This window comes from Lissotriton helveticus, chromosome 12 (genome assembly GCF_964261635.1).
Source record: "Lissotriton helveticus chromosome 12, aLisHel1.1, whole genome shotgun sequence".
Lineage (NCBI taxonomy): Eukaryota > Metazoa > Chordata > Amphibia > Caudata > Salamandridae > Lissotriton > Lissotriton helveticus.
The window spans coordinates 115499558-115523073 of NC_136073.1; the positions used below are offsets into that span (position 1 = coordinate 115499558).

The following is a 23516-nucleotide window of genomic DNA, read 5'->3' on the forward strand; positions in this document are numbered from 1 at the left end:
AATTTCCCAAACTATTTATAAAACTTTTTTCATATACTCATTCAATTATACAAAATACTTTCTTACTCATATATACAATTACACAAATGCTTATAACACTTCTTTATTGTAACTTTTCAGCATGCTGCACACTTCTCTCCAGCACAGCTTAAAAACATATGCAAAGTCAATGGCTCTAACTAAACACTTACAAAATCCCAAAATCAAAATGTATTGGCCTTACCAAGCATTGGCATAGCCAATAGGTCTCACCTTTATAACATTATAAATGTTTAACCATCCAACAGTTAATGAGGCACCAAAAATATTGTGCTGCATAAATAAATACTTATAATGTCCCAAAGGCGAGACCTATTGGCTATGCCAATGCTTGTTTAAAGAGCCAACAGGCCTGAAATCTACATTGACAGGCCCACTGCATGCCTCGCTGTGGAAGCTCAAATACCTGCGCGTTGTGGGCTTCTATTCCCAGGAATCTGTTCGAGGAGGCCCAGAATGCTTTAATTTATTCCAGTCAGAATGTGAGAAGCACTTTCTGGGGATATTAGTGATGCAGGGGACAGAAGGTTTGAAGATCCTGGAGTGTTAACACCTGTCGGGGACAGGAGGTGTGAAGGTGCATGAGCAGATATCAATAATGTCCTGGCAGAGAATGTGTGAAGGTCCTGGAATGTTAATATCAGTGGTACACAGGGACAGGAGGTGTGAAGGTCCTGGAATGTTAATATCATTGATACACGGGACAGAAGGTGTGAAGGTCCTGGAGTGTTAACATCCATCACGGAAAGGAGGTGTGAAGGCGCATGAGCAGATATCAATAATGTCCTGGCAGAGAATGTGTGAAGGTTCTGGAGTGATATCAGTGATTGAAGGGACTAAAGATGTGATGGTTCCCAGAGAACTACAACAGTGCTCTCAGGGTACAAGAGTTTTGAAGAAGATACACAAATGTTTGAGTATGAGTTATTTCAGTGATGCTCAAGTTTTAACAGTGTGATGGCCTGAGCGGTGATTTCGATGATGCCGCAAATGAATGGTCTGAGGGGCATGCATGTCTCTCCAAATATCCATGATAAAATATTATTGATCAAAAATATTGAGAAGCGTCCTAAATATGTAAGACCAAAAGATCATGGAGGCAAGAACAAGTAGGAAAGCACAGATTCACTATCCTTCACTCCAGCTCTACGTACCTTGATCTATATATTTTGTTAAGATGCATATGTCAAGTTAAATGTAGTGTAAAAAATAATATATACACCTTTTGTAATATTTTGGGCCTCAATATTATGGGCCCAGTATATTTTGTAGCTGATATCCCAGTGGAATACCAAGGGGCCTATTGGTGTATTTATGTGTAGTAGGTGTAGCATCTGAACCCTTGGCAGGCTATTATTGGGTGCTGTGTCAATGATCACAGGACACAAAGACATGAAACTCATCTTCACTATAGATTGAAATCTGATTTCACTAGCGACAGGACTCTGTCACTGGGTTCCATATTACAACATCCAGCCGGCACTTTTGCAGAACCAGACTTCACACCGGCAGGACATGGGCGGTTAAAGGGTGGTGAAACCTTTCCAGTGGCAGGAAGGGAAACAAAACTGGCATCTTAAAGCGGGTTATCGGCTTAAATTGAATCCCCTTTTCCTGCCTTACAAAACAAACTACCTAGTAAAAGAGGGTGATAAGTCCCCCATTTTGCTGTAAATCTGTTTAAGCATGTTTGAAACATTGCTACTCGTATGACTTCGTCTAGGCTGTTAGTTTGTGCGAGTAAGTCTTTTTTAGCTATAATGTGCATAGATATTGGACAGATGGAACCATTATTTCCAGCACAATAATACAGATCTTTAGCAATATAGTCATATTTAGTCTTGAGCTGATGCCAAACAGTATTGACAACAAGAATTACATAAAGTATATTTCCTATGTTGATCCAAAACTTACAACCACCAAGCACAGGGGGTTGGGGATGTTGTATTTTGGGTGAAACAGTCCCCGGAAGGGGGGCGGGTACATCTGGGTCACGCAGGTGTCTGTCTGAAACATTCTGAGAATACATATAGGGGTAGGGTATGTGTCTTTCAGTTAAACATTTGTCTTCATGAAACTCAACCATACAACTGGCACTATTAATCCATACAACAATTGTTATTTTGCCTAAATTATGCTAATGACCCTACCCCTACTGATCTATGCACTGTCATCAATACTATTGAATACGTTACTGATCATAATATAATTGCTGTCCAAATAAATAAGAGTGGCAGACAATGCCTTGTGCATTTGTTGGAGTATTGGACCCGTCCCATTGCTATCCCTTTCTCCTTTTAGTTTTTCCCAGATTCCTCTTCCATGACCCCATGGGAGGCTCAATATTATGCTGGGACATAGTCTGTGATGGTCCATGGAGATATAGCTGTGATATCCAGGTGTGAATGGTCCTCTGGACATGTGCCAGTGATGCACAAGGATAGGAGGTGTGAAGGTTTCTCAGGAGACATGCCAGTGACACACAAGGAAAGATGTGAGGGTTCCTCAGGAGACATGACAGTGATTCACAAGGAAAGGAGGTGCAAGGGTTCCACAGGAGAAATGCCAGTTATACACGAGGAAAGGAGATGCAAGGGTTCCACATGGGACATGCCAGTGATGCACAAGGATAGGAGGTGTGAAGGTTGCTCAGGAGACATGCCAGTGATACACAAGGAAAGGAGGTGTCAAGGTTCCTCAGGAGACATGCCAGTGATACCCAAGGAAAGGAGGTGTGAAGGTTCCTCAGGAGGCATGCCAGGGATACACAAGGAAAGGAGGTGTGAAGTTTCCTCAGGAGACATGCCAGTGATACACAAGGAAAGGAGGTGTGAAGGTTCCTCAGGAGACATGCCAGTGATACACAAGGAAAGAAGGTTGTGAAGGTTCCTCAGGAGACATGACAGTGATTCACAAGGAAAGAGGTGCGAGGGTTCCACAGGAGAAATGCCAGTTATACAGGAGGAAAGGAGATGCAAGGGTTCCACATGGGACATGCCAGTGATGCACAAGGATAGGAGGTGTGAAGGTTGCTCAGGAGACATGCCAGTGATACACAAGGAAAGGAGGTGTCCAGGTTCCTCAGGAGACATGCGAGTGATACCCAAGGAAAGAAGGTGTGAAGGTTGTCGAGGGGAAAGCCAGTTGTGCTTTGGGGCAGAAAGTACGAAGGTGCTGTGAAGGGATATCTGTTCTTGGAACTGAGTGCAGAAATGGGAGAAGGCTTGCTTTGTGGTCTTTCTTTTCTTGAATCTTTGTGTCTCCAGTCTGAGTTCTGGGCTTCTGTTATAACCCTGTTCCCAAATGTCATTGATTTCTTAGCCAGGCATGGAGGGTGTCTTTTCCGAATGCTCAGGAGGAGATGCTGCTGGTCTAGGAGACATTGCAGGCTTATAAGGGGGAGCAGTTTAGGTCCTTTGGCATTGGGGTGATGTAGTCGCCTTCTTCAGGCTGCTAATGAAATGCGATGCACCATGTATGAGGCCTGTCAGCAGTCCCAATTTATTGTCTGAGCACCAACTGAGCATAGCAGGGCCTCTTTGATGATGCAAGAGGCCAAAGACTTGCACTGTTGATCTGAAGTTTGTTTCCGGTAGAAATAATTTTATCTTTTTTTCAGGGGGAAAGCAAATAGCATGCACACCTGGTTTAGTTGGTGATGGGCTCATTAAATGAGTGGTCTGAGGCAAGGAAGAAATGTGTGATCCCCTTCATTGACTGTTAGTCAGTAAATCCTTCTAGGCTCATGGCAAATAGTTGGTGTTGCACATGTGATTGTTCGGTGCTATTGGTGATGAAAAGAAACACTTTCATTCCTCCTATAGTAATGGTGCCCCACAGAATTCATGCAATCATATTGCTCATCTGAAGTGTGAGACCCATGGTGCCAGCTTGGGCAGAGCAGTCTGGTTGTCCGATATCCTTTATGCGTCCCTGGCTGTTGGAGCTAGTTTGAGAGCTTCAGGGCCCAAATTCCAGGAATTTTATCTGGTTACCTCTGATGTCCTGGGGCTGACTTACTATGTGAACTAAAATAGCGCACCAAGTCACCCCTTCAGCATTTGACTCTCACGATAGTGAGGTGAGCTATCCAGGGCTTACTCTAGGGGAGTTGGTGTATTCAGTAAATTACAAGCTAACTTTTAATAAATCTATTAAGTCAGTACTAAATATTCAATAAGAGAAAGTGTTTTATTTTACCTATATCACTACACTACGCTACGCTACAGTATTGGATATACAAACAATTACAGGAAACAAACCTGCACGCTTCAGGTTTTTGAGTGATTCAAGCTTCTGGATATGATCCTAGGGTTTAGGCCTTTAGTTCTCTTACACCGGCTGTTATTGCAGATGCCAAAGGGCAGGACCGTATGTGCAAATTGAAAATCTCACTTTGCTATTGGCTTCGGTGGCTCATTTACCTTGATTTCCATGCAAAGGCTCAGTTCACAGAGCAGGTGCATAGCTGCTGCGGCTTCCTGGTCGCATCTTCTTAAGCTGCCATATTACTTGGATTACATACCGGTAGTAATCTTCATTACTCCGAGTCTCTCTTCCTTGTCCCAGTAGTTACATCTTGAGGTTTACCTCTGGAATCCCCCTCAGGCACAATCTACCAAGCTGTTTTCCCTCTTTACTAAAAAAAAAAAAACTAAGCCACTCCCATAAATCCCTCCCTGTCCTATCACACTTCCTGTACACCGAAGGAGGAACTAAAGGCAGAACATGGCTAGAGACTGCACATGCAAGATAGTTTCCTGTTTTCCCACGCCACAGAATCTGTCTTATCACAACAACTTCAGTAATGCATTGAACGAACCAAGAAACATACATTGCATATTTGGCAGTGTTAGAAATCAAGCATGGGCGTAAAATCCGTTCCGCTCGCGGAATTTGCGGATTTTCGGCAAATCCGCGAACTCTTGCGAATTTGTCAAATTCGCACGCGGCACATTTTTTGGCTTGGTGATTCAATATTGCGGCGCGCGGCGTTCACTTACCGTCATTCAGCGTTTGCAGAGTTGTTTTTCTCCATATTTTGCGTGTGCTGCGCCATTTTGGATCTTGCTGCGGGATCCCGCGGGAGTTTGGCGACCGTGATTACGTCATCGCGGCTTGCCACCTTGCACAGCACGCATCGCGAGAGTTCGCAATTGCGAACACGTAGATGCGGCGGGCAGCGACAATCTCGCACTCGCGAAATTGCAAAATTTGCAATTCTGCACAAGAAATCCACCAGCAAGCAGCATAAACCTTCTGAAAATGATGATTTTTATAATAACTCCTCAGGTTGACATTTGCCTGCACTTTTTTTTGCAAGGAGTCCATTTTGTGGGGGGGTGGGGAGGAAGGAAGTGCCCCACAGTCTCCAACTTCCTGTTCCTGTCCAGCAGGCTCCTCCTAGTGCTTTGTTCATGTGCTGGTCACTTTCATTTGGATCTTGACCTGGAAGGATTACTTTTTGTGGATGCTGCTGGATATTTGGATTTGAGGCCTTTTTGACTTTCTTTGGATCACTTTTGGATTAGAAATCAAATTTCACAAGTAAGTTTGTTTAGGGCATTACAGTTGCTGCAACTACAGTTTTGGAACTTTTTCAGAACATTAAATAAAATATATTGTGGGTAGCCACAGTATCCAGTAGGACCAGGGTTAGTTATGGGTGCATGATACAACTGTTTTGTTGAATTTAAACATGATTGAGGGCATGGATGGCATGGGATTGTGCTGATTTTTGTGTGTTACGATTTTTTTTTTTTGGCTGCTGTTGGGGCCTTTTGCCCGGGGGTACCCAGTGGTGCATGGACTGAGTCTTTCTGTGGGGTCTCTTTAATGTAAACATCATGGAGGGCATAGATGGCATTGGATTGTGGTGATTTTTGTGTGTTTTTCGATTTTTGGGGGTGTTGATGGGGCCTGTCCATGTGGGTGGGAGCCATTTTGAGTGCTGGTACAGGCAGGGCCTGGCCATGTGCTTGGGGTGCAAAGGGCCATTTTGAAGGCAGGCAGTGTTCTCAGGCCTGCACCCATTTTGCCTAGCTTTCATCCATTATGCCCAGGGGTAGTGAGTGGTGCATGGGCCTAGTCTTTCTGTGGGGTGTCTTGAATTTAAACATGATTTAGGGCATGGATGGCATGGGATTGTGCTGATTTGGGGTGTATAACTGATGTTCCTCTGTCTTCCATTGCTTTTAGGTGCACAAGAGAACCACCAGTGCCAGGAAGAAGTCCTGCAGCCGTGTGTGCAGCATAACATCACGCGACGTCACCTGTGGCCACAGACAAGACAACTCTGCAACTGCGGCCTGCTGTTATGACATCTGAAGAAGATGGCCCCAAAAAAAGTTGCCCGTAGCTTCTCTAGCAAGAAAGTTGCCAGTAAGGAGCAGAAGAAGCAAGTGGCGCCACTTACCAAGGAGACTGGTGTGCCGCCCGACACATTTTTTGGGAAAAAAAGTACGCCTGCAGCAGCAGCGGGGTCTGCTGGGGACCAAGCTGGGAGCAGCACCCCCGCTCCATTGGGCTCAGTGCCACCACCACCACGCCAACTTAAGTCCAAGCCCTTGAGTGCTGCAGAGGCAGCCAGTATAGTTGTTCAGTCACCATCGACTAGTGGTGTTGGCTCATCGCAAGAAAGTAGCAGCATCCCTCAATCAACACAGGTTGTTGTAACTCATCTGACGAGTGTTCAACAACCACAGCCGCAACCACATGTGCAAGTACAAGCCCAAGTACATGTGGAAGGAGAAGCAGCACAAGGAGATGCGCAAGCAGAGGTGCATGGAGCGGCACAAGTGCCCACAATAGTTGTTCCTCCCGAAGTAGGGGCACATCAGGAAATCGACATTCAAACCGAGGTATCATTTGAGGAAGCCACTCCTCCTGATCATTGTCTTCCAGATCCCTAGCAAGTAAAAGATCAAGGATGGTGTCTACATCTTCTTCAAGCCCCCTTCCTTCTGATGATATGGATCCAAATTGGGAACCATCACTGCCGTCTGAGTGAGGCACACCATGATCTGACAAAGGTAGCTAAGCGTAAAAGGAAGGTCCCCGAAACTCTCGTACTTAAGGAGTGTGATGATGACGCTGAACAAGAAGTGGCGTATACTACTTCTGATGAAGACTCTCACGACGACGCAGTCATCATAAACATCACTGCAGCCCCAGTGGGCATGCAGCAAACAGACCTTTTTACCCTAGGCCAAAAATCTGCTGAGCGTGATGTTGTCGACGAGGCAATGGGAGTGGGACCACCACCATTGCAGTTAACTAGTACACCACCACCTACCGCTTCCATATTTTCTCGCCAGAAGGAACCTCCATCCACCTCGACCTCCATTTCCTCAATTAGTAGTGCTGCAAGTGCACAACGTAGTAAAGTTTGGCAACACACATCCTCCACTTCATCTGGCATTAGCAGCATTCCCAGTATTGCCTCCTCCGCCCCCCACAGACATTTGAAGTCCGCAGTTTGGGACTTCTTTAGTGTTAGCACAACAAGGGAAAACATAGCCATTTGTACCATTTGAAAGCTTGGAGTTAGTCGTGGTAAGCTTGGTACCAACTATGGTACCGGAGGCCAGAGGTCATCTTGAGAGACAGCACACTGTCAAATGGCATGTGCACCTAAAGGAGATCAAGGAATCCCGAATTGCAAGTCAACAAACTGTATCCGTTGATGTTTCATCTGATGATGACGAGGAGAAAGAAGCGTCAAACATTTCTTCACTTACACCCAGTACCCCTCTCAGCAGCACACCCCCTGCAAGACATATGAGCCACACTAAGAGTGTGGGAGAGAGTGAGACAACAATGCGAAAAAGTTCATAATCACCGAGTGTAACTGGGTCGAAGAAGTCCTCATCATCATCCCGTAAAATGGTCCAGCCCACCATTAGAAGCATGTTGTTTTCAGATACGCCATTTGAACGCAACCACCCAATGACGCGTCTGTATAACACTAAGCTGGCTAAAATGCTAGCGCTGGACCTTCTCCCTTTTTCTTTTGTGGAAGGGGTTGGTTTTCTTGAATTAGTGGCAACGCTCTGCCCTAAATGGAAGGTTCCTAGCCGGTTCTATTTTGCCAGAGTTGCGGTTCCAGCACTACATGAAGATGTGCTGGAGGTGATTGGGGCAGCTTTGCAGAAGAGTGCTGTTCACACTATACATCTGACAACAGACATGTGGACCAGTTCCGCAGCCACTGATTACATGTGCATCACTGCACACTGGGTCTCTTTTTCAGGGGTTAAAGCAAAGATAAGGGCCGGTGTTGACCCGGACAACGTTTTTAAAGCTGCTCGGGTACATGCAACACTAGCCATGTTTGGCATGGAGACAAGTCATACAGGAGAACATATTTTGCAGGAGTTTAACACAAAGGTCGTTCAATGGCTGTCCCCAATAAAACACAAGATTGGTTATGTTTCCACGGATAAAGGCGCCAATGTAGTTAAGGCCATGGATATGGGTAACTATTTCAGAGTGCAGTTTTTGGCGCACTGTATAAACCTGGTTGTTAAAAAAATTCTTGAGTGAAAGTCCAGTGTACGAGTTACTGACCACCTGCCGAAGAATGTGCACACATTTCAACCATTCTTTTAAGGCCCGGAAGCATCTGAGGCGCCTGCTACATGAACGTAAACTGCCAGTGAAAGCACTCATCCAGGAGGTGGCAACACGTTTGAACTCCACCTTCTACATGCTTGAGCGTCTGTTTGAGCAGTTTGCGGTAGTCGATCAGTATTTCTTTACACAGGGTGCAGCTATGAAGGACCTGAGGATACATGCGGAGCAATGGAAGCTAGTTCAAAGCCTGACAGATATGCTTCGTCCTTTTGAGGTCTTCACACGTGCAGTCAGCAGGGAGGACTGTAATTTGGGAAAAGCTATCCCATTGTTGCGCATGATAGAGCACCAACTGAAGGCGGTGTCTTCTACGTTTCAAAAAGATGAACAAAAGCAAGAAGCTTCTGATTTGTCGGAGAAATTATTAGAGCGCCTACTTTGCGATGAACGTCTTCAAAAGATCCACACAGAACAGCATTACATTTGTGCTACTATTCTGGATCCACGGTACAAAAAGGCACTGGCAGGTAGAGTATTCTTTCCTTTTGATGATGCAGAAGTTACAAAGTACAAACATTGGCAAGCTGTGTCAGCCATTCGGTTTGAAAGAGAACGGCAGGAAATTGACGGAAAAGGCAGTACATCAGCATCAGTAGGCCATCCGGAGTCAAAAGAATCCACTTCTGCATCTGTGGCAAAATTTAGTGATTTTCCCTCTCAGCCGTTAAAGACACCAGCAGCCGGATCATCTGCACCAGACACAACAGTAACATTGTGTGGAGTAGAGGATTGGCTAACTCAGCTTGGGTTTGCTTCTCAAAAGGTCCCAGCAAAAAGTAAGCAAAGTGGAGGAACCGTGGAGAACCTTGAGTCGATGGTGCAGGACTATCTGAATGACTCAACAGAGGTCTCTCTTAATGATGACCCATTGGCGTATTGGCATGGGAAAAAAGAATTGTGGCCAGAGATCTCCAACCTGGCTATAAATTACTTGTCTTGCCCACTCGCAAGCGTGTGTTCTGAACGTGTTTTCAGTGCTGCTGGTGGCATTGTAACTTGCAAAAGGACCCGCCTCTCGCCCAAAAATGTGGAGAGGTTAACAATGATCAAGATGAATCAGCACTTCATACCACCAGATTACAAAGTACGAGAATACACGCAGGAAGAAGACTAGGAGGACACCAACTTAGATAAGGGAATTTCTTCTCTGTTAGGTGACCTACTCACGCCTGAATTCGCAGAGTATGAGGACGAACTCTTCTTTCCTGACACCGAGCCCTGAAAATGAGCCAATGAATCAATAACTTTCTTTTTCGTCCTTATTCACTTTTATTCCTGTGTGTCTGTCTTTCTTTGTTTTGCAAAATCTAAATAAAAAAAACTTTAATCACAAAAACAAGCCCATCAGCAGAACTGTCTTCACTTATTTGCTTATTGATTTGAAGGTGCCGCAGTCTGCATTCCTCAGGTTCACAAGAACATGCTCCTCTATCCTCCTCCTCCAGACTCCTATTTCCCTCAAAGCAGATGGCTGGATTACGCCCAATGAAGAAAGACTCTGCACTTGTGGGGGTGTTCTACTTCTTTGCGGGTAAGTTGATGGGTCTGGGGCCATTGCTGGGAAGGTCTAATACCAGATAAAAGTGTTTTGGAGAAAATCCATGAGTAAAACGTTTTCGCATTTTCTGACATTTCGCTCACTACAGCGTTTTCGGGGGCCTGTTTGGGGGGCTTCCTGGTGTTTGTGGGTGGATTTTGGGGTCTTTGAGCAACGCTGGGTATGGATACTTTTGATTGCAAGTGGTTTGAAGAAAATCCATGGTGGCAAAGGGGAGTTAGGGCCTAGCTGCAGAGCGCACGTGGAGTGATGTTGGAAATTTGCCTGGAAAATTACTAAGTCCCCATTTTTGTAGTGTTGCTTTTTGGCTGTTTGGGGGTCTTCTACTTGTTTCCGCCAGGGTTGACGGCTCTGGGGCCATTGCTGGGAAGGTCTAATACCGGATAAAAGTGGTTTGGAGAAAATCGGAGCAGAAAAAGTTTTTGCCTTTTTGCTCACTATCATGTTTTCTGTGGCCTGTTTGGGGGGGTTCCTGGTGTTTGGGGTTGGGTTTTGGGGTCTGGTAGCAACGCCGGCACTGTCTAATGTTGATTGCATTTGTTTTCCAGGACATCCATGGTGGAAAAGTGGAGTTATGACCTTGCTGCACAGCGCGTTTGGACAGAATTGAAAGAAGGCCGTAAAATATTCGAAGTATGAGATTTTCCACTTTTGCTTTTTGCATGTTTGGGGGTGTTGTGTTTTTTTGCGGGTGGGTTGGCGGGTCTTGGGCCATTGCTGGGAAGGTCTAATACCGGATAAAAGTGTTTTGGAGAAAATCCATGAGGAAAAGCGTTTTGGCACATTAACTTAGGGCTCATTAGGGTTAGCACCAGCAGCAGGATTGCATGTGTTTCGGGGTGTTCTGGATTTTTGCAACTGAGTTCTGGGGTCTTAGAGCACTCGTGGAAATGTGTAATTTTGGTTGCAAGTGGTTTGAATAAAATCCATGGTGGGAAAGGGGGGATTTGGCCTAGTTAAAGAAAGCGTTTGCCACTATTCTTAACTTAGGGCTCGTTAGGGTTAGCAGTATTGTATTGCATGTGTTTGGGCGGGGTTTGCGAGTCTTGGAGCGATGCTGGGTATGGATACGCTTGCTTGCAAGTGGTTTGAATACAATCCACGGTGGGTAAGGGGGGATTTGGTCCTACTTTACTTTCAAAGTACGTTTTGTCACCATTTTCTACTAGGCCTCGTTTTTTGAGATCTGATTGGGGGTCTTCTACATTTTTGCGACTGGGTTTAGTAAGGGTCTGGGAGCACTGCTGGGAAGGTCTAATTTTGTTCTAAAACACCTAGCTTGAGGGGAAAGATCCGCTAAATTAATTCGCCCATACTTATTTATCTTTCAAAAGGAGACTCAGAGTACGCACTTTCAAAAATATTGTACTGCCTATTAGGAAACTCAAAGTGTGATTTTTTTTGCACTACACAGCGTACATACCTTATATTTATTGGTCAGTGGTGTTCTAATATCACTTCCTGTTTTTCCATCAATAATTACAGGCCGGGTTTCAGCCTGTGCAATGGGAAAAGGATGAAGTCAGGCTTCACATTAGCAAGCCGCAATTCAGCATCCGCCAGGCAGGCAGTGGACAGGGTATCTTCTGGTCACCAACATTGATGGACGGAGCGTCAGATGGAATGGAGGAGTCCCGCTAATAAGAGGAATGGTTGGATGCATCTTACAACTTCCCAAATTCAACAGGGCAACTACAACAACCTACAGATACAGTATCCGTTCTTTTCTAATTATCTTTTAAGTAATGTTATTGCTGTGAACTTCTATGAGTGTGACTCTGCATTTCTTTGATCTCTGAAAGATTTATGGTTAGCTTTGTACCCAAAGATTTGTTTATCTTCAATTATTGTTTATCCATGCTGTGCTTTTTTTTTTCTTTCTCTCAACAAAACTTTCCCAAAAACCCCCATTCCCATCCATTTTCCAAACCCTAACCCTCTTCCCCCGGGCTGTGTGGTTTTGATTGATGTGTGACTAAATGAAAGCAATAATTCCACACACTTGCTGGGGAGGATAAGGTCATAGCAACAGGCTGGTGAAGGAATCCGAGGATATATTCTTACTCCGCTTGTCACTGAGTCACTATTGGCAACTGAAAGCAGATTTTCATGTGTGCCATCAACTTGATTGGTCATCAAGAACATCCTCCTCCTAGACGTGGCAAATGAAATTATTACGCTGCTGTGTCCTTCACCTTCAGTACTATTTCTTGTAATAGTAGCCAATGTCAAAGAAATTCAACGCAAGTAGTAGTTATACTTTCAATACTTTACCATTTGTTAGGCTACATTGTGGCACTGTTCTAGTGTACTGTCACCTGCTATATTCTCTATCGTACCATTCTAATGCTAAGGTAAGGACAAACAAGGTTTCATTTTCTTTTTTTCCCAGATGCTGCAACTGCCACTGTGTAACACCACAAGTACCACCGCAATGATGACATTTCATCCGCCCAGGATTGCCAACCTTAATCATCATTTTGCGTGCAGCCAGCCCTGTGCCTAACCCTACTTCCAAACACAAATTACAGGGAAGATAAGCATTTGGCGGGAGGTAGTATAATGGGGTATTAGGAGAGACGAGAGAGTGACGGTCCTAGGACTATTGAATTCACTTACTCTGTGAGAGGCACTTAGTTTTGAAAACATTTGTGCCATTAGTACTTACACAACTTGAATCAAGATGCCACTTAAGTTTCAGGACTGTTAAACCCCCACCCACCAGCCTCAAAAGCAGTAAAAAACACGAATGCTAAGATTAAGTTTAAAGTATATTTATATATCCAGTAACATAAAAAATCTCCCGCAAGACCCAACCCACCCCCCCTCCCGAACCCCAACGAATGTCCCTGAAAACGAAGTCCAAAAAAGTAGAAAACCCAACTCCCAATTCCCACCCCCCAGAAGTCTTTAAAAAAAGGGGCAAGGGACAGTCTTCTCCTACTGGCTGCTGTTGACTTTTCAGGCCAGGTCAGCATGCTCCTTGCGGAGGGTCTCGAGCAGGGTTTTGGTGTTGAGGAGCTCCTGCTCGAGGTAGGAAACCCTCAGGTAAAGGCAGTGCATCCTTTTTTTGCAACTGCTGTGGGGGGCAGCTGATTTCTTTGCTGCTCGGCGGTGGCGGATGGCTGCGGTACCCCGGCTCCGTACCGCTGGAGACCTGCTGCGCTGACTGGCTGACCCAGGGAGCGCGGAGGAGGATGCAGGTGTCGCCGTGGATGTTGTTGACGTACTCTGCGTGTCCTCCTCCTCCTGGGCCACCATCCGCCGATATTCGGCGACAGTGGCCTTCAGCCTCCGTTGCCGGGCCCTTTTAGCCAGCTCCTTCCTTGTTGGTTTGGAAGGAGCATCTATATGAAGAAAGAAAGACATAGTCTGTAACCAATGCTCTTTAAGATTAACACAAAATGATTCAGCAGAAAGTTGTGTCACAGTAGAAGTAGCAACTTGCAAGCGCAGTACATAACTATTGTGTCCAGTATCTATCTAACCTCCCACTTCTTCATCCTTGCTCTAACATTAGTGGGAGTTTAAGGAATCAATTCTACGAGCACTATGGACTCACTCCATTAGAGTCGACTATGACAGTACTCCAGTCTTATTCTTCTCTCTTGTTTAGCAAAATTGGTACGTTAACTTCTGCAAGCAGGCATAATGCCAGCACAGTCAACTTGCACCCGAGAAAAACAGACGCCCGCCATGATGAGTGAGACAGACTTGCGTTACTGTACCAGTCCAGTACATGCAGGTGGTGATGCTCTTACTTTTCTATTACGAGTGGCACTGAGAATACTCTGTTACAAGGGCTACTGCTTAATTAATTTAAATTTCAACCTACAGTGCCAATGAATAGATACTAGAAAAGGAAAATGAAGAAAATAAATAATCTGATTATCTATCACTGCACATGGTATGTATTTGCTTACATATGGGATTACTTTAGGTGCTTTGCTTTTTATTGAGTGAACAGTGATACATCCACACAAGAATGACCGAGTTCTACTAAACTTATTAACAGAGGTAGTGAGTGGCCATCGTAAGAGCCGGATATATGCTGTGCTTGCAATACAAACTACTGCTACTATTCATGGTAGTATTGGGACATAATTACAACTTCTTTTCCTTGCCTTTCCTACACTGGGATGGATGTGCGGGTGCAGTGTTACATGCTCTTCAAAGTAACACTTAGTTCATCCAGTGACCGTCTAATCTCTCTAGATACACATATGCTATCTATGAGTCAGATAGTACCATGATCCAGGCATCTATCCATTAAAACTATATGTCAATCATTCTTCTTCATGTCTCTCATCTGGACAAACCTTACGTTTTCTCACGGGGAGCACACTATGCAGTCTGCAATCTCAATAAGTAAGGAATATAAGAGCTTACCACTGCCCGCCACTACCGTGGCAACCCGCACAGCAGTTTGGTCCGGCACTTGCACCGCCTCCTCCCCAGAACTTTCCTCCTCCACCTCCGCGCTGGGCCCAGCACCAGATGTTCCACCTACAAAGTACATTTAAGAATGTTAGATATCATAGACATACACCAATCACTAGTATTTTGTCTAGGAAGGAAGAAATGTGAATACAGAAACCAATCTAATAATTTGTGACTGTCTACTCTAAAGTAAAAATGTCCCTTTTTCCAGGGAAGGGCGTTGTCTTGCTGCACTTTTTTGCACAACTGATGAATGCTTGCTTTTTAACACTCACCATTTTTCTCATACCAGACAGAAGCTTCACTTCTAAGAACAAATCATCATCACTAGGACGGAGGGACCAACGATTCAGCACCAAAAAGAAAAATTAAAGTTCAAACCAGGTGAGGGCTCGGCTCGCCCACAATAAATGTGTGAAATAAATCACTATAAGCACTTTTCCATTTTTAATCAACCGTTTATGTTTTATGACAAGCTTGATTTTAATAAATATTTTTACTTTTAATAAAGCTTTAAAACTTAAATAGACTCTGTGGTTTTTAGTCATGAGTTAATGAGCAAAAGGTTTTGCAATTTGCAAGCATGAGCCCGTGCCTCTGACACTTCTGGACTCTGACTCCGTACTCTTGTCTTGCGTTGGATAATCATCATTGGGGATCAATCATCGATGAATTCGGGAGCTAAATGACTCTGCCACACTATCTAGTCAGTAAGGAGATTGGGGGTTCTTCAAAGTCTGATATCACTGAGGTATGTAGAAAGTCTACCTGCGCCTATTATAATTGATAAACAATGCACTATTTAGTGTCCATAGTTCTGTTTCTGCAGATTTGTCCCTGCAACAGTAGTATTAAGGATTGTCTTCCTATCCAAACCAAAAGTAAAGTAGTATCCTATTCTTTCTTGGTGGTCATTCACCTTTTTATTGTTGGTAATTGTCAAAGCATAAACATTTAGAAGACTTGAAAAGACATTATGGACAATCCCAGAGGACTGCACTCAGTGCATAGAGCTATTGCTGACTAGAAGGGGAGTTTCGTTTTACACCTTTTGCCAAATGTGCAATCTTAGTTAGCTACACAGACAGACTAATAAGAATAATCTAGTAATACCACAGTGAGTCATAGTCGAGGCAGGATAAGAATTTAGATACAGTCTACAAGAAGATCAAAGACGATTTAGAAAAAATCGAATGAGGAACGCTAGGAAAAAAGAGGTACTCTATATTAAAATTAAAACTTACCGGGGCCAGCAAAGGAGCCCTCGCCTGACCGATCCTGGCCTTGTTCAGCAGCAGCAGCCTCCTCCAATTTCCTCTTACCCCTGGGGGAAGCTGATGTACAACATGAAAGAAAGAAAGACCCGAAAACTTGGATGATTGTTGTCAACCAAATCAAACCTTTCAAAAGAACAATCTTTTGGCGAAATTGCAAATAGACAACTATTCCACGGGATATATTGACCTATCTCATGTGGTCTACTTCGATATTAGTATTGCTTGATTTGCGGACCGTCGACTTGCAAAGTTATTTAACTCACTAAACAAACTACTAAAAAGGTTCGCCTAGGACTGGCAGGCAGCAGTCCGCAGCACGCGAAGTGACAGACAAACTCCATCGTGATTGCAGATCAGCAACAACACTAAAGTTTCCTACTACATTAACAAGTCATTAAAATACTCAAACTATCAATCCACCACCACTATTTCTTCTTATTGCCAGGTGTACAAAGGAAGGACTGGACTTGAGTCTGTAGGGGCAGATTTACAAGCCCCTTGCGGCTCTTTTGCTCCAATGTTGCGTGACTTTTGTGACGCAGCGGCAGAACAAAAGAGGCGCCATGGTGCTGCGTATAGTAACAACGTGACGCATATGGGAGATGCATCACGTTGTAAAGCCCTGCGCCATCAGGGAGCGTTCCGGCGCAAGGGAGGGCGTTCCTGCGCAGGAACGCATCCAAAAAGTGGCTGAGAGAAATCTACAAGATTTCAATCAGTCACTTTTAGGACAATGAATGATGCGTGACTCAAACCCTGCGCCTGCTTGAAGCAGACGTACGGCTTGACGCAGCATTGGGGAGATAGGTCACCCCGGAGCATTGCTGGAGCTGCGCCATCGTTGCGACGCAAATCCAGCAATGCGCCGCCTTTACGGCACAGATGTGTAACGCTTCGGTGATGTTTTGGGCCCATGGTGCGCCGCACTGTAAATACGGTGCACCATGGGTGGTGGTGGCGTGACGCACAATTACTGGCGCATTCCTGCTACTTTGCAGGGATGCGCCGGTAATTGAAAATCTGACCCTTAGTGTCTAGCATTTTGCAGTTCTTTACACTACACTCATACATATTTTCTCAGGCCAATGAAATGAACACAAAATAGAAAACAAATAAGCATGGTGGCAACGCTACTGAGAAGGAGAGCAGTGCACCTGAAATGCACAGAAGATTTTGAAATATAATTTACCTACAATGTAATCGGCAGCATTATTGCTCTTGGTAAGAAACAAAAATTTGCAATATAATAACACACAGAGTGGGAGAAAACAGAGTAGTGATTAAATAGCTACTACTACTCACCAAGCCCGGGGATCTCGATGCCGAGCGCGTCCAGCAAGTTGCGTTCCCGGTCCATGAGATCCGTCCAGCGGTGGGTGGCCTGATTGTAGGTGCGCTGGACCCCAGAGTGTTGAAACATGGCCCGGCACACCTTCTCCAACCGCTTCTGGCGCTCCCGGAGCCCGTAGCCGGTACCAATCTTGCTGCCTCCCATGATGGTCCTGGGGATGCGGCGCTGGACATAAAAGACGAGTGCGGCCACCTCCTCCGCACTAAAAATCTCCCGAGCTATAACTTGCTCCCCCCTCAAACCCTTCCCCTTCGCGGGCTGCTTCCCGGCTCCCTTTACCATGGTCTGGGCATAAATGAAGGTAAATAATAAAGAAGAAATAGAATAGGGAAGAAGAAAAGAAAAGAGTTAAAAAAGTAGTTTAAAATTAACCAAAAGTAGCAGAAAACACAAAAATATAGAGCTAGAAAAATAGAGGGATAGATAATAAGTAAAATAGATTTAAAAAAAACTTCAAACAAGCAAAGGATAGCAGAGATTGACAGAGGATACAGAAAGCATGCCCAGAACCATAGCAATAAATAAAAAAACAAGATGGCCGCGCCCGTAAGTTCGCGCGAGATTTCCCCCGTGATCACACGCAAACTTGTACTAGCGAGCCGCACACTTTGCGAGATTACACATAGCGCCCGGAAACGGAAATACGTCATGCAAACAAGATGGCCGCGCCCATGTACGACCGCTAGGGTAACTTCGCAAACGTTGCGCTACAAGCGGCTTGCGAACACGCAAAAAATGACGCGAACAAACACGCCGCAAAAAAAACAAATCGTGTATTCGCACAAATTCGCGGCTTCCGAAATCGATCTCGCCTGAATTCACGCCCGGCGAATCGCGCGAAATTGCAGAAAAACCATTTGTGCAAAACTGAAAGCACTCAGCAGGTGCAAAATTTCAATCTTATCATTAGTAACCATTCCCTCTAGTGCTTCCTGAGGGGCCCCTCCAGAGTTCAGTTGCCTATTTGCAACTATACTATGACCCTGCTCTGACCCTCACAGCAGGCTCAGAGAATAGCTACAAGTATGCCGCAAAGGTCCTGCTAAAAAAAATAAGACTGCAACAGAAAGCAATTACAGATAAGGAAGCAGGTGCCAGACTGGAAGTTCAAATTCAGTGACACATTAATCAATCAGCCCCTAATTCATTCATGTCAGTTGAGGCAGGGCAGGTGTGCTTTCCCCCCATAATCTACAGTGATGAAACAGAGGGTGGCATGGGTGAGCCAGAGGGTGGCAGTGGTGAAAAAGAGGGTGCTGTGATGAACCAGACGTAGAAACAACATGGTCTCGACCGTTGCTACCCGACAAGTAAGTTCGCATTTGGGAACTGGTAAAAAACCCTCGCGAAACGGCAGAAACACTTGCGAACCCAAAAAAAAAATCCGCATAATTTGGGAGAGTTCGTGGATTTTGCGGCTTGCGAATCCGTAAATACGCAATTTCGCGGATTGCCAATTCCCAAAATTCGCCCATGCTTATTAGAAATGGGAATTTCTGGTTGGCTGAGGCTTGCGCCAAAGCCAGGCAGAAACCACCACTCTAGTCCCCCTCAGGAAAAGGATCCAGGAAGAGAACATTTTGTATGGGGACACAGCCCCTTTTATACAGTAAAAACCTTTGTCTTTAGGTGCAGGGTGGGGGGAAACCAGTCTCAGCTGGTTTTGGAGCACTCTTGATGTGCTCAGCCCCTCTCACTATTCACTGGCCAGGCTAGGGACATCAGTCGCACCACAGGGGGCGCAGCCAGCATTGCGTGGGTAAAGCCCAGCCCTATTCAGGTCCCAGGTGCACCCCTCCCTCACATCGGCATGCTAATCTCTCCACTCACCACCGGGGCAGACCCATCCAGACTCCTGGAGCCAGGCTCACCAGCCAGCTCCAGCCAATCACACGCCAGCACCCTTACTGCACACGCACACCAATGTCTAGAAGTGGCTCTTCCACACTAGACACAATCATGCCGCATACATCATTGCGCAGCATTCAATCACACGAGTCCGCACATACCAAACTTGCACCTGCACTCCCCCCGCATCAGGAACTACCAGGGACACATACATTCCCTATGCATTCCTATGGGAGGGCAGGCCAACCTCCCCACATGCACGCACTTTACCCTGGGACACAGTGGTAAAGTGTGCACAAACCAAAAATCACTATCACCAGATCACAATCAAAAAGCAAAAAGTTCAGGGGTGAACCGGCCAGAAGGGCCAAGTCCAACAGGCAGACTTCATTCATGCACCATTTTCACATCATCCCAAAATATGAAATACAAAATGTTCATTGTCCACCACAACTGCTTATGCATTCTGCTACACAGATACCATGTACACACATGACATATGTGACACACAACCGTGTGCTGCGAATGAACCTGGTACTGGGCACTGGCGTACCAATAAAATGGGTAGGCTAGTAGAGCATATTAACACAAGTGTCTGCCCAGTGAGAGGCACTGCATCTCCCTGGACACAGCCCAGTGAGCTGATTGTAGTCGCACTCGATTAACGAGGGTGTGCATGAACCCCGCTACATCATAAACTGGCCCATCCATGTGCACGCTTCATGTTGTGTACACAGAGGCAAAAGGAAATGTATCAAACTCCAGAGGCTTGGTCGTTGCACAGTCTGAGCCATGGAGGGACATTTGTGTCCCAACACTAGCCTTTCACCTCTAGGTGCCCAACTGGCCGTCAGCCAGACTGCTGAAGTCTTACTCTGTCAGCACCTTCATCTTCCATGTCCATTTACAAATTTCATTTCCAAGTTCAAAAACAAACTAAAACTAAATCAAAGTAATTGATTGCATGAGTCAGTTTAGCATAACTTTGAAGAGAAAATGACGGTATGTAAATTGATCGGTGCAACTAAAAGAAGGTTACAATTCATGTAAAAATCTTAATACAAAATGTAAAATAACCAGTTAATATAATATGAACATGAGGAAAGTCAAGAAAGTTTAGAGACTTCTTGTTGCACTGGATTCAGGGAGAAGGAGCGTCTAGCACTAGCATCAATAAACAATAGGTATATTTAATCAAAAAGCCTAATTCATGTACACAGGCCATGAGACGGTATATCTTGGTTTTCCACCTTGTTAAAAACGTGATCGCATCATCATTTGGTTTCTTTTCTCGTATGCTTTCCTCCACCAGGAGGAAAAACCACTGGTTATTGCAGTAGTGATCAGTGATGAAAACGTGGAAGCGCTCAGGTAAGGCGAGTTAAAAAAGGAAAACTTCGCATTACCTGAACTGTACCTTTATTCAGTTCGGAATGGAGGCAAGTAAAAACAGTGTTGTGCGTGAGAAGACCATATATTCATCTAACGCACTGAATTGTCCATGTGAATGGTTGACATGTTTCAGCCCCATAAAATTGCCCTCCCTGGTCCCGGGGGGCCATCTTCAGGACCTTAAAATGTGGAGCTGCGAGTTGTCACAGCCTGGGTGAGTGCGACATTGGCTCACCTAATTAGATTAAGGTCATAAAGTACCTTTGTGTCCTTAATTGTGGACTTCCTCAGGGTGCCGGTGGGCGTATTGACCTGCTGTCTTGAATGTGCAGTGCAACTTGTGCTCACTCTCCTCTCGGTGCCCCGGGTCAATGTAATAGGTAACCCTTAATTCGAGCATGTCGTTTCCATGTGAATAGGGTATACAAAAGTTTTATCTAATCTATGGTTATAACAAACCGCTTACCACCATGCTTGATAGGATGATTTGGTGAAATCTTTACAATTTTTGGTTATTTGTTGAAGAGCAACTGCTAACAAGAAGTTTATTATCTTTGTATTAGAATCACAATCTGCCCAGATAGGGAATAAACTTCCCAAAAACACATGAGAAGGTGCAGAAGGGAAAAGGCGGTGGTGTTCTAACGCCCTTCTTCCACCAGGCTCCAGGAAGCACCATTCACATGAGTGGGTGCTCCTGGTTGGTAATGACTGGCCCTGCCTGTGAGTCAATGTAGCTCCGCCCACTTTCTGCTGCCGGTTCCGGTTTCTCCACGGAAGTTTGTGGAGGTAGAATGGCTGCCTCTTCACCTCGTATGCGGGATTAAGGCACAGAGATACAGACCTGGAAAAGCAGCCTATGCTCACTCGACAGAAGGCCGGCACCGGGAACAACGTTCTTTCCTGCCGGATGACACTCGAGGATTACGTCGTGCCTTAGTTGCCTTAGTGATAAGTGTCCCTCATGCGGAGCCCCGCCTAAGCTGAGACGGCAAGACGCGCGGTAGCTGTGCTGCTCCCATTGTGGCAGAGGAGTAAGTTACATCGATGTAAGGTACAGTGCCGTAATCGACGTTTGAAGTTGTCTTTGGTACCGGTAAGACCCAGGTGGCCCATCTATATCCCACTTTTCCACATTGGACTGGGCTGGGCTAGACTGAGCAAGGGAGGAGAGAGCAATGTGGAAGCAAACGAAGGCTGTAGCAGGCTGCAGCAGTGGAAAACATGTTTAGTATTTTCACTTGAAATTCCACTGTGGATGGATCCTTGGTGGTCTTGTTTATTTTTTGGCGCTGGGGCTGAGAGTTGAGTGCTGGATATTGTCTGTAGGGCATTAAGACTTTATGGAAGCACAGCTCAAGTGTTAAGCAATACTCTTCAATTAAGCCTGTGTAGTCGATTTGGCTTCACCTGAGGCTGCAGGGGGCTGACAAGCAACTGGAACTACATGTCCCAGGTATACAGCGGGGCTCGGCGCAGCGAGACAGCCCCTCCCTCCGCCACCGGGACCTTGTAAATACTGTTCGCGCCTCCCGCTTCGCGGGAGACACTTCACCTGAGGCTGTAGGGGGCTGACAAACAACCCGGACTACACGCCCCAGGTATCCAGTGGGGCTCGGCGCAGCGAGACAGCCCCTCCCTCCATGACTAGGAATATAACACCATTTAGAATATCCCGCCCCGGGGGAGTGCCCCGGGCCAAGCCCAGGCCAAGGGCAGGCCCCTCTGTGCCCGTCAGGGCCAGAAAGGGACAGGGCAGTGCCACCCCCCTTGGTTCGTGTTTTGTGAGGACTTGGCCGTGAGTTGCGCGGTAAGAACATTGAAGTCTTTGCCTCTTTTACGCAGTCTCCCCAGGTATTGGTAATTACCACTTTCGTGCTCCTTAATTAGTATTTAATTTTACATTTGTGATTGTTGTTAACAACTTAAAGAACGAGGGAGGAACGCAAGAGCACTGTGGGTACTTTAGATGCTTTCCTGGTTAGAGCTGGATCTCTTCTCACTCACGAGATCCAACTAACTGAGCGAAGGCTCTCACTTGATCCTTTATTGTTCCCTTTGTCTAGGGAGGAAGAAACTAGCAGATCATTAACCCCAAGGATCAATATCCTACAAAAAAACAATACCTCCCCTCTGGCCCCTCAACTCCAACTCCCTATGACCTATGATAGTGAGATTGAACATCCTCTCCTGTAGGGTCAGGGTCTCAAACCCGGAAACAAACAAAACTGAAGAAAGGGCATGCAACAAGCTCAAAACAGAAGGGACCTAAGGGGGGCACGGATGAAAGGAAAAAGGATCACCCTGGTTCAAGCTCTATAGTAACCCAAACAGGTAACTCAGTCCCCACGAATTGCACCCAGAAGCACTCCCTTTTAACTCTAAAGACATCTTACAAGGTCCCAATGTTCCCAATGTTCTTATTGAAGACCTTATCAGAGGACTCCTAGAAACACATACCAAGGCCATGATGACTCAAATGAGCGCACTTATCGATGAAAGACTTGGCAGCGTAGAGAGGAAGATTGACCAATTGAAAGAAGCTCTAGAGACAATCAGAGTTTCTCTAGAGAACCAAAAACCCTCTCATCGGCAGGGATTTCACCTCCATGCAAAAAGATGCCCCTAGGCATCCTACCCAGGAGATTATGCCAGGCCCCATAACGGAACCCCAACTAGAAATTTTAACAAGACACGAAACAGAGGTCCCTAAACTTACGGCCATCTCTTGGGTGGAGTATAAAAGTAGACCAGGGCAATTTAACAGGGAAAATCAAACTAATCCCACAACCCAACCCAACATAGTCAACTTAGATCTACCACCAGCATCTTGTCCATATGTCCTAATTTTGACGGGGGTTCCAACATTAAAACAGAGACAGATCGAATCCTGGCCTTCCCTTCGGAATAAAGTGGTGGATTGGCTGACAAAATACAAGCATTTTAACCCTGACTACATAAATGAAATACTCCTGGT

The 23516-nt window shown here is 45.4% G+C and overlaps 1 protein-coding gene across 4 annotated transcripts in view; it reads left to right on the forward strand.

Annotated features, from left to right (window-relative positions):
• The window catches only part of LOC144798454 (transmembrane protein 272-like), a 138147-nt gene that overhangs the window by 60649 nt on the left and 53982 nt on the right, over positions 1-23516 (forward strand). The window contains exon 2 of one of the 4 annotated variants that reach the window (XM_078669341.1): positions 14964-15055. The exons of the other annotated variants lie outside the window; for them this stretch is intronic. The gene's annotated coding sequence lies outside the window, so the exon portion shown is untranslated. The remainder of the gene's footprint in view (positions 1-14963; positions 15056-23516) is intronic. 4 annotated transcript variants of the gene reach the window in all.